The sequence below is a fragment of the Anomaloglossus baeobatrachus genome, chromosome 9, assembly GCF_048569485.1.
Source record: "Anomaloglossus baeobatrachus isolate aAnoBae1 chromosome 9, aAnoBae1.hap1, whole genome shotgun sequence".
Classification (NCBI taxonomy): Eukaryota; Metazoa; Chordata; class Amphibia; order Anura; family Aromobatidae; genus Anomaloglossus; species Anomaloglossus baeobatrachus.
The window spans coordinates 224,607,113-224,624,208 of NC_134361.1; the positions used below are offsets into that span (position 1 = coordinate 224,607,113).

Here is a 17,096-nt window from a genome sequence, read left to right on the forward strand (position 1 = left end):
AAGAATGGGACTGGTCAGGCAAGTTACATGATATCGGCCACGGTTTGCAGGGCACTGACGGATCCTAGTTTACATTACGTGTATTTGTGTCATTGCACATGAGTTATCGTGTCATTAGTGCTTTTCTACTGACAGACACGGCTCATGCACAGAGGCCTATTATGGCTCTGTAAATCTGAGTAGTATACCGCGCCTATATGTCCGTGCTGCTCTTCTGTTCGCCTTTCATCTTTATATCTGTTGTATATAATCGCTAACCTTGACGCTTTGCTGTCTCTTTCCTCCAGATCCATCATAAATATGTTGTACACACAGAAAAATTCTCTTCCAAATCTTCAATGACATCTTGTGAGGACTTTGCAAACCGGCTTCCACCTTTCTTCTAAACGATGACTAATTGGCCTAATAACCCATCGTCAAAACCTCATCGGTTAATTACCCGCTCTGTTTCATGAGTCAATGCTGCTCTGCACGCCCAGGCGGTATAAATATAGACGGATGATAATAACATGTTGGCACGACTCATTGAAATTTTACTGACCCGGCGCTGACGGGGGGAGATCATCCACAATAAATAGATTGATTTGATTTAGTGGAACATCAGATTTGCAGCTTGTGAGTGGCCAGATTAGGTGTCGGATTTAGTGGATAATGCCTTCCAAAATCATTGCTTTATCTATCCTGGTTTATGTGGTTTACTAATCAGATTCCCTAAACTGTTGGAGAACCAGAAACACAACATCCAGTACTCCGAGAAGTTCCCGGCCCTGTCCTGTTTATGTAAGGGATGCATCCACAGTATCCCAGCATAGGCCCAAATGCACCTCCCGGGTGTTTTCTGCGTTACCAACAATAGTGCTCAGCAGGAGGAATCCCAAATAATCGATATTTCCACATCTGAACTTTGCTTTATTTTCGCCATTGATGGCGCTACCAAGAAGTTTAGGCCGTGGCCACACGGGACTAATGCGATCCTCGCATGACACTCGGCTCATACTGGTAGCACAGCGGGAGCCGAGTGTCATGCAAGTGTCACTGCGACTGAGGTCTGATCCTGCCATCGGACCTCAGCTGCGGGGTCGGGCCGGCGCTGAGGAAGAGCAAACCGACACTGAGGAGGGGTGGGCCGGGCCAGCTCTGAGGAGGGGAGGACCAGCCCCGAGGAGGGGAGGGCCGGCGCTGAGAAAGGGGAGGACTGGCGCTGAGGAAGGGGAGGACCGGCTCTGAGGAAGGGAGGACCGGCTCTGAGGAAGGGAGGACCGGCTCTGAGGAAGGGAGGACCGGCGCTGAGGAGGGGAGGACCGGCTCTGAGGAAGGGAGGACCGGCTCTGAGGAAGGGAGGACCGGCGCTGAGGAAGGGAGGTCCGGCGCTGAGGAGGGGAGGACCGGCGCTGAGGAGGGGAGGACCGGCGCTGAAGAGGGGAGGACCGGCGCTGAAGAGGGGAGGACCGGCGCTGAGGAGGGGAGGACCGGCGCTGAGGAGGGGAGGACCGGCGCTGAGGAGGGGAGGACCGGCGCTGAGGAAGGGAGGACCGGCCCTCAGGAGGGGAGGACCGGCGCTGAGGAGGGGAGTGAGGGATTTATCTCCCGCTCTCCTCCGTTGCCGGCTATTGCCATTCTCGCTCTGCACGCGCGGTACACCGGTGTAATACGAGTGCAGTGCGATCTTTCTCTCGCCCCATAGACTTGAATGGGTGCGAGAGAAAGAGACTCAAATTACATTGTTTTCTCGTTCCGATTGGGACTGAGAAAATAATGGCTCATGTGCGCTGACACACAGGCTAATATTGGTCCGAGAGGAAGGTGATGTTTTATCGCACTCCACTCCTCTCCACTCGCTCCGATTTTCATGCCGTGTGTCTTAGGCCTTATTAGAATACTCAGCCTAGTACCGGGTGTGATGCTGCATACAGTGCACATGCTGTTCAGTGGGATACTCACTCACTTGCTGCGTCTTTACAGCAACTTCTCCGGTGCCGGCGCCTCCTCTTTCGGCCATCTTTGTCCTCCTTCTTCTGAACTCGGGGTGCATGACACGTCCTACATCATCTACACTCTCCGGCATTGAAGTCCTGCAGATCAAAGCATTGTAGTGCGTCTGCCGGGACCGGCGAGTGTGTATGACGTAGGACGCGTCATGCACACAGGCTTCAGAAGGAGGACGAAGATGGCCGAAGGAGGAGGCGTCGGCACCGGACAACGGAGACGCCCATATGACCCAACTCCACCGCAGCGACTGTTTAGGTAACTATTATAAAGTGATTTTTATGTTCTACACAGTGGCCTGGGCTCTTATATACAGGATGTCAGAATGCTGTATATAAGAGCCCGGTGGTGGTGACTGCAGCTTATAGGCCCCAAACCTGCTGACAGGTTCCCTTTAAACATACACGGGTTACAAATCCAGCAGTTCGCCTGCACAGGTTTGGGATACACTCCTCCTCAGTACAATCCTCTGCCTTCATTCACACTGACCACGGTCAGGATTAGTCCACGGATTTATGGGTCCGTACAGTCCGCACTGGAGGAATGGCGGCCTCCACACACCGACTCCTGCCAGTGCATACACCTCTAGCAGAGGCCCCTACTTTCCAGACTGGCTGCAGTCTCTATTCAGTCTCCACCCGTATCACGTGACACAGACACACCCATGGGTGGGGTATGTAGGTGGCCAGACCCACCCTGTGAATACTATATAGCAAAACATGTGGCACTGAAAGGACCAGCACTCCTGAGGATCACACCACTTATATGGTACACACCGGCCATTAATACTGTACCCGGTCGCCTTCTCCCACGGGGTATTAGCGCGTAGTGCGGCATTTTAGCTGTACACAGACCTGATATGCCAAATATAGGATTCTATGGGGTCATAACGTTCCTCCGTATGAATCAATCTGATGAAATCTCCGGCGTACTCCTTTGCATCACACACTATTGGCTTCTTGTTGAAGGTCTCCTTTCCATATCCAATTTTTATTTTTTGCTATGTGCACAAGTTATAGTTTTTTGTTTTTATCAATCTTTTTCTTTTGTTATAGTGCAGCAGAAAAAAAGACAACGATAAAGAATTGCGAAGAATATGGTCAGCTGCGGATGCCAAAATCCCATGTGAACAGGGTCTAAAGGAGCCTTCATAATAAGTTACAAGCTTAGGTAGGTGGCGGCATTACAGGCTCGTGCTTACAATTGCTGTTCATTGACTTTGTTTATCCATAATAAAGTGCGTTGTTTCTGCAGAACAAGCCGTTCTCGGAAATGTCTCACTTATTATGGTTGTAACAGTCTGAATGACCAAGAAGCTCCTGTACGGCCTGATTCAGACGCTCGTGACTCACATGCATGATTATATTATTGAATATTACAACATACCCATCAAAGTCTACGCTATTTGCAAGCCGAGTCCCCAAACCAATCACACAGACTGGAATAATGGATCAAAATTAACCATAGAAGTCAACGGGGTCTGTGAAATTTTGGGCATGATTAACATTGCAATGTATAGGGCAAGCGTTACAATTTATTTTGTTTTCATCTATTTATGAAACTTATGTTGAAAGCGGAAAACACGGATGAAACTTTTTTTGGAGCTGTCCCTTAGTTCAGACTCTGGGGGTCGTTCACCCACTTTCATTACTGGCCACATCAATATTATGTTTCTCTCAAATACCTTGTGTTGCCATTAATGCCTGTGAGCGGCGCTATTGCTGTACGCTCACCCCCTTCGCGTGACCTCTGATGTCCGGTGATGTCACGTCAACGGAGGCGGCCGCAGTCTTCCTGTGGGCGGGATCTCACCGTTCGTCACAGCCCAGCATCTCGCGTGCTCCCTCCTTCGCTGCAGAGAGCCGCAAGCAGGAGCGGCGCTGGACTGTGATGAGTGCGAAACGTCACCCACAGGAAGACTGCGGCTGCCTCTGTTGACGTGACATCACCGGACATCAGAGGTCACGCGAAGGGGGTGAGCGTACAGGAATAGCGCCGCTCACAGGCATTACTGGCCCACAATTTGGGAATAAACAGTTGGCTACGTCAGGGGCTAAATGGCAATTCTGGCTGCTACACTGGTCATTTGGCCAAAGATTGCAGAGTAATGCAGTTAAATGGGGTTGCATTGTGACACCTAGTTTATCGTGACAAGCCACCAAGAGTCAAAATCTGTTGGTTTTCGCAGTCCCCTGAGGGTCACAATGCAACCCTACCTACCTGTATTACACTGCGATGTAGCAGCACATAGTAATCTTTGGCCGTGCAGCCTTTGTCGCACCTAAAGTCGCCCCAGTCTAATAGTTCATGGGTAAATGTGGCTATGTTTTTTAGGAATTAGAGAAGCACAGGTAAACATGCTGCTACTGAAAATGCTGCTGGAGCATAAAAGGTGCATCAGTGAACCCTTCCTCATAGGTTTACATGTAATATCTGCCATGATGACGCCCAGTGTGACCCTGATTTTTCCCTTTGGTGGTGGTCATCCGCACACAGATTTTACAGGTCCCATCCTAGCTAGTTAAGGCTGCTTTCACACATCCGGTTTTTGCAGTGCGGCACAATCTGGCTCAAAAACCTATGCAATGGATGCGGCGAAAAAACGGATCCATTGCATAAGTTTTTCCAAGCGGCCCGTCCGTTTTTTGACGGATGCGGCTTGATACTGAGCATGCGCAGTTCAAAAAACCGCATCCAGCGGCCATATGCGTTTTTTGCCGCAGGACACCACATTCGGCGTCCATAGGCTTGCATTGTATATCGCGCCGCATTGCGCCGGATCCGGCGCGATGCAGTATTTTTGCCGCACAAAACAGCGTGCCAGGCAACGTTCCGGCCGCCGCATGGGCTAAATATGCCGGACGCAACGCAAGGCCATGTGGCACAATACGGCGCTAATGCAAGTCTATGCGGAGAAAACGCAACCGGCGGCAAAAAAAAGCTTGCGTTTTTTCTGCAAAGCGCCGTATTGTGCCGCTCAGCAAAAACCAGATGTGTGAAAGCAGCCTAAGGCTATGTGCACACGCTGCGTTTTTTTGACGCTGCATTTTTGTGTGTCTTTGGCCGCTAAAAACGCACAAAAACGCACCCGCGGCAAAAAAAAGCGACAACAAACGCACGCGTTTTGCCGCGATTTGGTGCATCTTTGGCTGCGTTTTGCTGCGTTTTTGATCTCTGCGTTTTTCTGCGTTTTTCCAATGCATTCCATGGGGGGAAAGCGCAGAAAAACGCAGGAAAAATTGACGTCCATTTTTTTTTTAAGCTCAAAAACACAGTTTAAAAAAAAGTTGTGTGCAGACAGCAAAAATGAAAACTCATAGACTTTGCTGGGGAAGCAAAGTCATGCAGTTTTGAGGCCAAAAACGCACCCGAAAAACGTGCAAAAACGCACTGTGTGAACTTACCCTTAGTGCTCACACCTGGGGGAGCTGCTGTCCATCCACCACTACAGAAATCTGGATTACACATGAGGATTATCTCCTTTATTCGGTCTAAACGGTGATAATCTGCTGGCTGCATGCTCTCGTCTCCAGCGAGCCTCGCATGCTCAGTGGAGTTTAGTTATGTTCCCATTAATCCTAGCTGAGACAATCATTAGAGATTACCATGGGCGGCCATTGTCACGACTCTCGGGGGGGGGGGGGGGGAGACAATATTTTGCCCAGTGTTGAAGAAGCAGAGGCAATACCAGGTTGTCCTAGCTGCACGTAGAGTTCTGCATTTCCGGGTAGAAGGTGGTCATGCATGCAACCTACATTTCCTTTGCAGCTGCATTTATCTGTCGCCCCAGCGATACCGAGGGGATCATTATGGTTCATTGATTTACATTTACATTGTGCTGCCAAATTTGCATCAATCCATAGCAACCGGTGAGACACTTGTGCACGCTGTGAAAATGAAGCTACGCTGGTAATGGCTCATTGCTGATTTTGCTGATTGTTTGCCATCTTTATTCATGACTTTTCCTTCTCTTCTCTTTTTTTTTCTTTAATTAATAATGATTTATAACATAATCTCCTGAAAGGGCATTTCCATCTAAACCACAGCAATATATACCGTATTTTTCGCTTTATAAGACGCACCGGAATATAAGACGCACCCCAAACTTAGACATAAAAAAAGGTAAAAAAAAGAAAAATGGGGTCCGTCTTATACTCCGATGTTCTCTTACCGGAGGGGGGCAGCAGTGGTGGTGAAGCGGGGTCACAGGAGGCACAGGTTGTGCTGGCAGGCGCGGCAGGTCAGTGGCAGCGGGGTCCGTGGTTGCAGGTGCCGTGGCGTCCGTGGTTGCAGGCGCGGTGGCAGGATCCGTGGGGTCCGTGGTGGCGGCAGCAGCCGTGGCATGAGAGCCGTGCAGCAGGCCGGTGCAGTGAGTGTCCGCGGTCCCGGTTCAGTGGTGGCAGCGGCGGCGGCGGCGGCTCAGTGGTGGGAGCGGCGGCAACTGCTCAGTGGTGGCAGCGGCAGGGACTGCTCAGTGGTGGCGTGTGTCCGCGGTCCCGGTTCAGTGGTGGCAGCGGCGGCGGCGGCGGCTCAGTGGTGGAGTGTGTCCGCGGTCCCGATTCAAGTAATGGCGCCCGGAGCGACGCATGCGCAGATGGAGCTCTCATCCAAGGGCTCCATCTGCGCACGCGCTGACTCCCGGAGCAGCGCGTGCGCAGATGGAGCTCTCATCCAAGAGCTCCACCGGCGCCATCATTTGAAAGTGGGACCGCGGACAACTGGTAAGCTGCACAGCCGCCCGCCCCGCATGCACAGAGTGGCAGCCAGCAGGCTGCCCGCCCACTCTGCGTACAAGCCGCCGGGTACCTGTGCTTGCGTGCGGTGGCAGCCGGGTACCCATGGCTGTGTGCGGGCGGCAGATGGGTGACTGTGTGAGGGCGGCAGCCGGGTACCTGCACGGTCACCCGACTGCCGCTCGCACACAGCACCCGGCTGCCGCCCGCACACAGCCATGGGTACCCGTCTGCCGCTGCATGCAAGTACAGGTACCCGGCCGCTTGCATGCAGCCACAGGCACCCGCCCGATCGCTTCAGACAGGACCCCCCCCCCCCCCGCTACCGCTTTATAAGACGCACCCCCCATTTTCCTCCCAAAATTTGGGGAGGAAAAGTGCGTCTTATAAAGCGAAAAATACGGTAGGTGTATTCTGCATCATTTGGTGGTGTCAGAACAAAAAATAACAAACCCTATAAATGCTAAAACCATAAAGGCTAAGACCGCATTTTGCGTTCTCCTATTTGCAGTTCTAAACGCACGTTGATTTGACCAAAGTTGCCTTTTACAGAACTTTAGCGCTGAAAACGCATGCGTATTTACCGCGTTTAAGATGCGTTTTCAGCGCTTTTTGCATGCTTTTCCCCTTGCGTTTTGACAGATGCGTTTTGAACATCAAGACACTGCTATATAAAAATTAAATAGTCAGACTGAAAAAAAGAGAAAAAAATAAGAAACAGATATCATTTATAAATTAACATTTAAATTTGTTAAATATCTTGAAAATATAGCGGATTAATAAAATTTATCGCAAAAATAGCAATAAAAACATAATTTTCACTAATTTAATTGTCGGACTATGTGTGTGTGTGTAAAGGGACATATTATTCCATTATTTTAATGTGTGAAAAGTATGTGTTTTTGAAGTTAAAACGCATTGTTTCTGCAGCTAAAAAGCAGGTAAAACGCTGGAATTTTGATGTTTGTTGCTTTTTGACACTTCTCATTGACTGCAATGTTATCAAAACGCTGCAGAAATGGCAAAAACAATTGACACGCTGCTTCTTTGAACGCATGGTTTTTGCCACAAAATATGCAAATTAAAAGCAGCGTTTAGAAACGCAAAGTGCGGTCTGAAAATCAACATTTACCATTGACTTTGCTGGAAAGTCAAAACGCATGCCTTTTGGCATGAAAAAGGGGCTTCTCAAAACGGACCTAAAAAGCAGCTGAAACGCAGGTGGAAACGCAAAGTGCGGTCTTAAGCCTGCTTTACACGGTACGATATATCATGCAATTTCACGAGCGATCGTACCCGCCCCCGTCGTTTGTGCGTCACGGGCAATTAGTTGCCCGTGGCGCACAAAGTCGTTAACCCCCGTCACACGCACTTACCGGCTGAGCGACCTCGCTGTGGGCGGCGAACATCCTCTTGTTGAAGGGGGAGGGACGTTCGGCGTCACAGCGACGTCACCCAGCGAGCGGCCAATAGAAGCGGAGGGGCGGAGATGAGCGGACCGTAAACATCCCGCCCACCTCCTTCCTTCCGCATAGCCGGTGGGAGCCACGGGACGGAGGTAAGCGATGTTCATCGTTCCCGGGGTGTCACACAGCGGCCGGCCAATAGAAGCGGAGGGGCGGAGATGAGCGGGACGTTAACATCCCGCCCACCTCCTTCCTTCCGCATATCCGGCGGGAGCCGCGGGACGCAGGTAAGGTGAGTTCATTGTTCCCGGGGTGTCACACGGAGCAGCGTGTGCTACCCCGGGAACGATGAGCAACCGGCGTCATTTTAATTAAACGAGATTATGAAACCGAGCGACGAGTACACGACTCACGATTTGTGAGGGATACTGCGTCGCTCGGAGGTGTCACACAGCCCAACGTCGCAAGCGATGCCGGATGTGCGTCACGAAAACCGTGACCCCGACGATCTATTGCACGATAGATCGTCTCGTGTAAAGCAGCCTTTAGCCTAATGCTTTATGGCAGCTGCCACATTAAAACTGGGGGCGAAGCGATCACCTCTGTATGTAATGGGGCTTGAATGTTGTTTTATGCCCCCCGGCCATTATACATTCATTCATACAAGGATTGCTGCAGATTTTCTGTCTGAGATTTGGGAAAATCCAAAGTAGCAGCAAAATGCACGATGTTTAGCGAAATGTCAGCCACACGGTGCAGAAAATTTACATCCAGTTAAGCTTACAATATATATAGTAGACCTGATCTCTTCTACATAAGTCATAATGAGCGGGGAAATCCCGGGGCCATCGTCTTGGGGGAAGGTTTGCAGATGGTCTGGGCCTTTCCTCGGCCGTAGGATCTAATTTCTCTGGATGTGCCGGTATCTATTCTGAGACGAGCACACGCTGTGTGTTATGATGACCAGTTTATATATTAGCATACAAGCCTGTATATAAGGGCTGGCCTGCGACGTGTGCTGTACCTTCAAAGCGATGATTCCTTGTAAAGCCGGTTACAGGTTTTGTTTCAGCTTTATACAATAAAAATCTTAATTTGTTTGAACTAATTATATTTTATTACATAAGCTGCTGTATAATACCAGGAGTAATCGGTCATACAGTAGTAACATGGGATGTGGTGACTAGATGTAGTTACCTTTTTGTATATCTGTCCCTTGAATCCAAAGTGAGAGCCACCCCCTTATAATCACTGTATTTTGAAATTCGAGATGATTGAGGATGGGGGGTACAGCAGCAGAGGAACTGGTAGATGGATGAGATCCAATATTTAAAGGGAATCTGTCACCAAGTTTTTACCACCTAACCTGAGAGTAGCATAACGTAGGGGCAGTGATCCTGATTCCAGCGATATGTCACTTGCTGGACTGCTTAGTATAGTTTGATAAAATCACTGATTTAATCAGCAGTAGATTATCATTACCGGACTACTTGGTGTGCTGCAGGTAGTCCAGCAGATTCATGAGCGCTGTATAACTGCTAGACCTGCAGCAGAGAAAACATTCAAGTCTAAAAATAAGCGCTGATAGTGTAATACCTGATGGACAAGTGCGGTATACCAGAAATACACACTCACCCGAATCAGTTGTGAAAGTCACAACCACTAGTACTCATGAGACAATGGCGTCTGCTGCAGCCCCACGTGGATGAGCATACAAAATGCAGTAGAGAAGGGGTTAACGCCACACATCAGCCACAGAAGATGTAGAAATGTTGATGATGATTAAACTTTCTTTTTATTCCATAGGTCTACGCGTTTCGAGGTGAAAACCTCTTCCTCAGGACCAAAATGCTTTTTGTTGATGTACTGGTCCTGAGGAAGAGGTTTTCACCTCGAAACGCGTAGACCTATGGAATAAAAAGAAAGTTTAGTCATCATCAACATCTCTACATCTTCTTTTGGCTGATGCGCGGCATTAACCCCTTCTCTACTCCATTTTGTATGCATAGAAAAGATTGACAGCAAACAGCTCAGTAAGTGACACATCCCTGGAATCAGGGTCTCTGTCTCTACATTATACTGGTTTCAGATAGAAAGCAAAATCCTGGTGACAGATTCCCTTTAAATGGAGGCTATTACTTCCGGAATTCATATGAAAGTAGGCACAGGTTCTTGTGGAGGACCTTGCACTTAGAGCTGGTTTTGGAGAAGACCTCCTTTATGTTCCTATGCACATGAGGAGCATCTAGATGGGGCCACATAGTTGGTTGCACCCTTCCTTTGGAATTTTGCTGCATAGCTCCACCCCCACAGCATTGATTGACAGCCGGTGTAACCGCTGTAGGTAGCTTGCTGCATATGTTGCATCTTTTAGTGGTCGAGGAGCTCCGAGCTTGCCCCAATATTATAAAATGGGTAGATCTGGATTCACACATTTCTGCGATTGTCCCATTTATCCACCTGCAGAATAGGATAGAGATGGACTGATTTTTTTCTCACCGCTGAGCATTCATAATAGGATTTTGCAGTATAGGGAACTCCCTTTAAGGCTGGGGCCCCACTTTGCGTTTCCACCTGCGTTTTTGGTGCTTTTTAGGTCCGTTTTGAGAAGCACCTTTTTCATGCCAAAAGGCATGCGTTTTGATTTTCCAGCAAAGTCTATGGAAAATGGGGATTTCTAGACCCCACTTTGCGTTTTAAAATGCTGCATTTAATTTGCATATTTTGTGGCAAAAACCATGCGTTCAAAGAAGCAACATGTCAATTGTTTTTGCCATTTTGGGTGCGTTTTGCTAACATTGCAGTCAATGGGAAATGGCAAAAACCAAGATTCCATCAAATTCCTGCGTATTACCTGCTTTTCCAGTGCAGAAAACATGCTTTTTGGACATCAATATAATGATTTCATATGTCCCTTTACACACACACACACACATACTCCGACAATTAAAAATAATAATTTTAATAAATTATTGCAATTTTATCATTAAATATCATATTACCGCTATAATTTCATTAATCTATTTTCATTATTTCTTCGGCGCTCCATTGGGAGACCCAGACGATTGGGTGTATAGCACTGCCTCCGGAGGCCACACAAAGCATTACACTAAAAAGTGTAAGGCCCCTCCCCTTCTGGCTATACACCCCCCGTGGGATCACGGGCTGCTCAGTTTTCAAGCTTTGTGCGAAGGAGGTCAGACATCCACGCATAGCTCCACTGTTTAGTCAGCAGTAGCTGCTGACTATATCGGATGGAAGAAAAGAGGGCCCATACTAGGGCCCCCAGCATGCTCCCTTCTCACCCCATTCCTATTGGCGGTGTTTGTTAAGGTTGAGGTACCCATTGTGGGTACGGAGGCTGGAGCCCACATGCTGCTTTCCTTCCCCATCCCCCTGAGGGGCTCTGAGGAAGTGGGATCTTACCGGCCCCCAAGCCCTGAGGCCGGGCTCCATCCACAGACCCGTAGAACCTGTTGGATACGGAGCTGGGTACCGTTCAGGGACAAGGCCCTGCAACATTCAGGTACTCTGTGTCCCCGTATGTACAGGCCGCGCACACTCCAGACTTGCTGGGTGTGCTAGTGCGCCGGGGACAGTAGCGCTGCGCGCTGGGGTTACAGTCACTGCAGTTTCTCTGAGGGACTTTATGTGTTGGGGACTGCCGCGCCGGCCGCCCCTGGAGCGGCGGCGCGGCTGAGACTGGGTGGTGCGCCGGGGACTTAGCGCCGACCGTGCTTTTACGACGGCGGCGCTTATAAATCTAGTCCCCGGCTTTTGCGGCCTAGCTCCGCTTCGTTCCCGCCCCCACCCTGTCAATCAGGGCAAGGGAGAGACGCTGTACGATAGTCAGCGCCGAGGGCTGGAGTCTTGTTTACATACTCCAGCCCTCTCACTGAGCACAGTGGGGCGCAGGTTTCCCGCACTTTGTCTGCACACGCCCAGGGCCCGCCCCTCTCCACAGGACGCCGGCAGCCATTCCTACATGCAGTCTGGCTGGAGAACGGACACAGGCTCTGGGAGACCCAGACAAGGGATTTCTGGCGACCACACACCCGCGTTAAGCGGGCGGTAAGCAGCACATTAGTGCTGGCCCCACTAGTGCCACAGTGTTATATTGGTGTATTTTTTTCTCTATACCATATATATATATATATATTGCACTGTAAGGTCGCTTCTTGGCTGTATACCCCTATTGCTCTGAGGAGACGACAACATGTCATCCGCAAAACGCAAGGGTGCCAAGACACAGGCTGTATACGCTACTTGTGCCGCTTGTGGGGCTGATCTACCGGCAGGTTCCAATGACCCCCATTGTGTGCAATGTTCGGTCCCTGTGCCACTTCGTCAGCCGGAGTCTATGGTGGTAGTGGCCCAGGCAGAGTCACCGGTGAACCCTGTCCCGGTGACGGGGACAGAGTTTGCAGTTTTTGCTGACAAGATGTCTGTCACTATGACAAAAATCCTAGAGACCTTGCAGGCCAGGCCAGTTACTCAGACCATGGACACTGCTGCGTCAATGTTCCCCGGTCCCCCTCAGTTGGAGTTAATCCGTGCTTCAAGGGGGTCCCAGGCATCTCAGGCTGAAGGCTCTGACTCAGATGACAGTCCCAGGCAGCCTAAGCGAGCTCGCTGGGAGAGACCCTCCACGTCATCACGCGGATCAGGGTCTCAGCGAGAAGAGTCTCTGCATGATGAGACAGAGGAGGGTGATCAGGAGTCTAATCCTGAGACCGCTCTCAATCTGGATACTCCTGATGGTGACGCCATGGTAAATGACCTTATAGCGGCCATCAATAGACTGTTGGATATTTCTCCCCCAGCCCCTTCAGCAGAAGAGGCAGCTGCAAGAATCAGTCCAGAAACACCATGCTTATCCAGACAAGCGTTTCTCCAAACGTCTTAAGGATACACGTTATCCCTTTCCCCCTGACGTGGTCAAACGCTGGACCCAGTGTCCAAAGGTGGATCCCCCAATCTCCAGGCTTGCGGCTAGATCCATAGTTGCAGTGGAGGATGGGGCTTCACTTAAAGATGCCAATGACAGACAGATGGACCTTTGGTTGAAATCTGTCTATGAAGCTATCGGCGCGTCGTTTGCTCCAGCATTCGCGGCCGTGTGGGCACTCCAAGCTATTTCAGCTGGTCTGGCACAGGTGGACTCTATCATACGTCCAGCAGTGCCGCAAGTGGAGTCCTTAACTTCGCAAATGTCTGCGTTTGCGACCTATGCTATCAACGCTGTCCTGGACTCTACGAGCCGTACCTCCATGGCGTCTGCCAACTCGGTAGTTTTGCGCAGAGCCTTGTGGTTAAAAGAATGGAAAGCGGATTCTGCTTCCAAAAAATGTTTAACCAGCTTGCCACTATCTGTAGACAGACTGTTTGGTGAGCAATTGGCTGAAATCATTAAACAGTCCAAGGGTAAAGACTCCTCCTTACCCCAGCCCAGATCAAGCAAACCTCAACAGTGGAGGGGACAGTCGAGGTTTCGGTCCTTTCGAGGTTCGGGCAGGGCCCAATTCTCCTCGTCCAAAGGGACTCAGAAGGAGCAAAGGGGCTCAGATTCCTGGCGGGCTCACTCACGCCCCAAGAAAGCAACCGGAGGAACCGCTTCCAAGGCGGCTGCCTCATGACTTTCGGCCTCCTCCCTCCGCATCCTCGGTCGGTGGCAGGCTCTCCCGCTTTTGCGACATTTGGCTGCCACAGGTCAAGGACCGGTGGGTAACAGACATTTTGGCTCACGGGTACAGGATAGAGTTCAGTTCTCGTCCTCCGCCTCGGTTCTTCAGAACTTCCCCACATCCCGACCGAGCAGATGCCCTTCTGCAGGCGGTGGGCTCACTAAGAGCAGAAGGAGTGGTGATCCCTGTTCCTCTTCAGGAACAAGGGCAAGGTTTTTACTCCAATCTCTTCGTGGTTCCAAAAAAGGACGGCTCGTTCCGTCCTGTTCTGGACCTAAAGCTGCTCAACAAGCATGTGAACGCCAGGCGGTTCCGGATGGAATCCCTCCGCTCCGTCATTGCCTCGATGTCTCAAGGAGATTTCCTTGCATCAATAGACATCAAAGATGCTTATCTCCACGTGCCGATTGCTACAGAGCACCAACGTTTTCTACGTTTTGTGATAAGAGACGAACATCTCCAGTTCGTAGCTCTGCCTTTTGGTCTGGCGACAGCCCCACGGGTTTTCACCAAGGTCATGGCGGCAGTGGTAGCAGTCTTGCACTCCCAGGGACACTCGGTGATCCCTTACTTGGACGATCTACTTGTCAAAGCACCCTCTCAAGAGGCATGCCAACACAGCCTGAATGTTGCGCTGGAGACTCTCCAGACTTTCGGGTGGATCATCAACTTTTCAAAGTCAAATCTGTCACCGACTCAATCACTAACGTATCTTGGCATGGAGTTTCATACTCTCTCAGCGATAGTGAAGCTTCCGCTGGACAAGCAGCGGTCACTACGGACAGGGGTACAGTCTCTCCTTCATGGTCAGTCGCACTCCTTAAGGCGCCTCATGCACTTCCTAGGGAAGATGGTGGCAGCAATGGAGGCAGTCCCGTTTGCACAGTTTCATCTGCGCCCACTTCAATGGGACATTCTCCGCCAATGGGATGGGAAGTCAACTTCCCTGGACAGGAAAGTCTCCCTTTCCCAGACGGCCAAGGACTCTCTGCAATGGTGGCTTCTTCCCACCTCATTATCACAGGGAAGATCATTCCTACCCCCATCCTGGGCAGTGGTCACGACAGACGCGAGTCTGTCAGGGTGGGGAGCAGTTTTTCTCCACCACAGGGCTCAAGGGACGTGGACTCAGCAGGAGTCCACCCTTCAGATCAATGTTCTGGAAATCAGGGCAGTGTATCTTGCCCTACTAGCCTTCCAGCAGTGGCTGGAAGGAAAGCAGATCCGAATTCAGTCGGACAACTCCACAGCGGTGGCATACATCAACCACCAAGGAGGGACACGCAGTCGGCAAGCCTTCCAGGAAGTCCGGCGGATTCTGTTGTGGGTGGAGGACAGAGCATCCACCATATCAGCGGTTCACATCCCGGGCGTAGAAAACTGGGAAGCAGACTTCCTCAGTCGCCAGGGTATGGACGCAGGGGAATGGTCCCTTCACCCGGACGTGTTTCAGGAAATCTGTCGCCGCTGGGGGGTGCCGGACGTCGACCTAATGGCGTCGCGGCACAACAACAAGGTCCCGACGTTCATGGCGCGGTCTCGCGATCAAAGAGCTCTGGCGGCAGACGCCTTGGTGCAAGATTGGTCGCAGTTCCGGCTCCCTTATGTGTTCCCACCTCTGGCACTCTTGCCCAGAGTGCTACGCAAGATCAGATCCGATTGCAGCCGCGTCATACTCGTCGCCCCAGACTGGCCGAGGAGGTCGTGGTACCCGGATCTGTGGCATCTCACGGTCGGCCAACCGTGGACACTACCAGACCGACCAGACTTACTGTCCCAAGGGCCGTTTTTCCATCGGAATTCTGCGGCCCTGAACCTGACTGTGTGGCCATTGAGTCCTGGATCCTAGCGTCTTCAGGATTATCCCAAGGAGTCGTTGCCACCATGAGACAGGCTAGGAAGTCCACTTCTGCTAAGATCTACCACAGAACGTGGAGGATTTTCTTATCCTGGTGCTCTGCACAAGGAGTATCCCCCTGGCCATTCGCGTTACCTACTTTTCTTTCCTTCCTGCAATCTGGGTTGGAAAAGGGCTTGTCGCTCGGCTCCCTTAAAGGGCAAGTCTCGGCACTATCCGTGTTTTTTCAGAAGCGTCTAGCACGGCTTTCTCAGGTGCGCACGTTCCTGCAGGGGGTTTGTCATATCGTCCCTCCGTACAAGCGGCCGTTAGATCCATGGGATCTGAACAGGGTACTAGTTGCTCTCCAGAAGCCGCCCTTCGAGCCTCTGAGGGATGTTTCACTTTCTCGTCTCTCACAGAAAGTGGCCTTTCTAGTGGCGGTCACGTCTCTTCGGAGAGTGTCTGAGCTAGCAGCGCTGTCATCCAAGGCTCCCTTCCTGGTGTTCCACCAGGACAAGGTAGTGCTGCGCCCCATTCAGGAGTTTCTCCCTAAGGTGGTATCCTCTTTTCATCTTAATCAGGATATCTCCTTGCCTTCCTTTTGTCCTCATCCAGTTCTTCGGTATGAAAAGGATTTACATTTGTTAGATCTGGTGAGAGCACTCAGAATCTACATTTCCCGCACGGCGCCCCTGCGCCGCTCGGATGCACTCTTTGTCCTTGTCGCTGGTAAGCGCAAAGGGTCGCAGGCTTCCAAAGCCACCCTGGCTCGATGGATCAAAGAACCAATTCTTGAAGCCTACCGTTCTACTGGGCTTCCGGTTCCATCAGGGCTGAAGGCCCACTCTACCAGAGCCGTGGGTGCGTCCTGGGCATTACGACACCAGGCTACGGCTCAACAGGTGTGCCAGGCAGCTACCTGGTCGAGTCTGCACACTTTCACCAAACATTATCAGGTGCATACCTATGCTTCGGCGGACGCCAGCCTAGGTAGAAGAGTCCTGCAGGCGGCAGTTGCCTCCCCGTAGGGGAGGGCTGTCTTTGCAGCTCTAACATGAGGTATTTCTTTACCCACCCAGGGACTGCTTTTGGACGTCCCAATCGTCTGGGTCTCCCAATGGAGCGCCGAAGAAGAAGGGAATTTTGTTACTTACCGTAAATTCCTTTTCTTCTAGCTCCTATTGGGAGACCCAGCACCCGCCCTGTTGTCCTTCGGGATTGTTGGTTTTTTTCGGGTACACATGTTGTTCATGTTGAACGGTTTTCAGTTCTCCGATGTTACTTCGGAGTGAATTTGTTTAAACCAGTTATTGGCTTTCCTCCTTCTTGCTTTAGCACTAAAACTGAGCAGCCCGTGATCCCACGGGGGGTGTATAGCCAGAAGGGGAGGGGCCTTACACTTTTTAGTGTAATTGCTTTGTGTGGCCTCCGGAGGCAGTGCTATACA

The 17,096-nt window shown here is 50.8% G+C and overlaps 1 protein-coding gene across 8 annotated transcripts in view; it reads left to right on the forward strand.

Moving 5' to 3' along the window:
• RALGPS1 (Ral GEF with PH domain and SH3 binding motif 1) overlaps nucleotides 1-17,096 on the forward strand; it is a 531,171-nt gene that overhangs the window by 71,627 nt on the left and 442,448 nt on the right. For 7 of the 8 annotated variants that reach the window (XM_075324643.1, XM_075324647.1, XM_075324648.1 and 4 more), the window contains exon 2: nucleotides 3,042-3,156. The exons of the other annotated variant lie outside the window; for it this stretch is intronic. The gene's annotated coding sequence lies outside the window, so the exon portion shown is untranslated. The remainder of the gene's footprint in view (nucleotides 1-3,041; nucleotides 3,157-17,096) is intronic. 8 annotated transcript variants of the gene reach the window in all.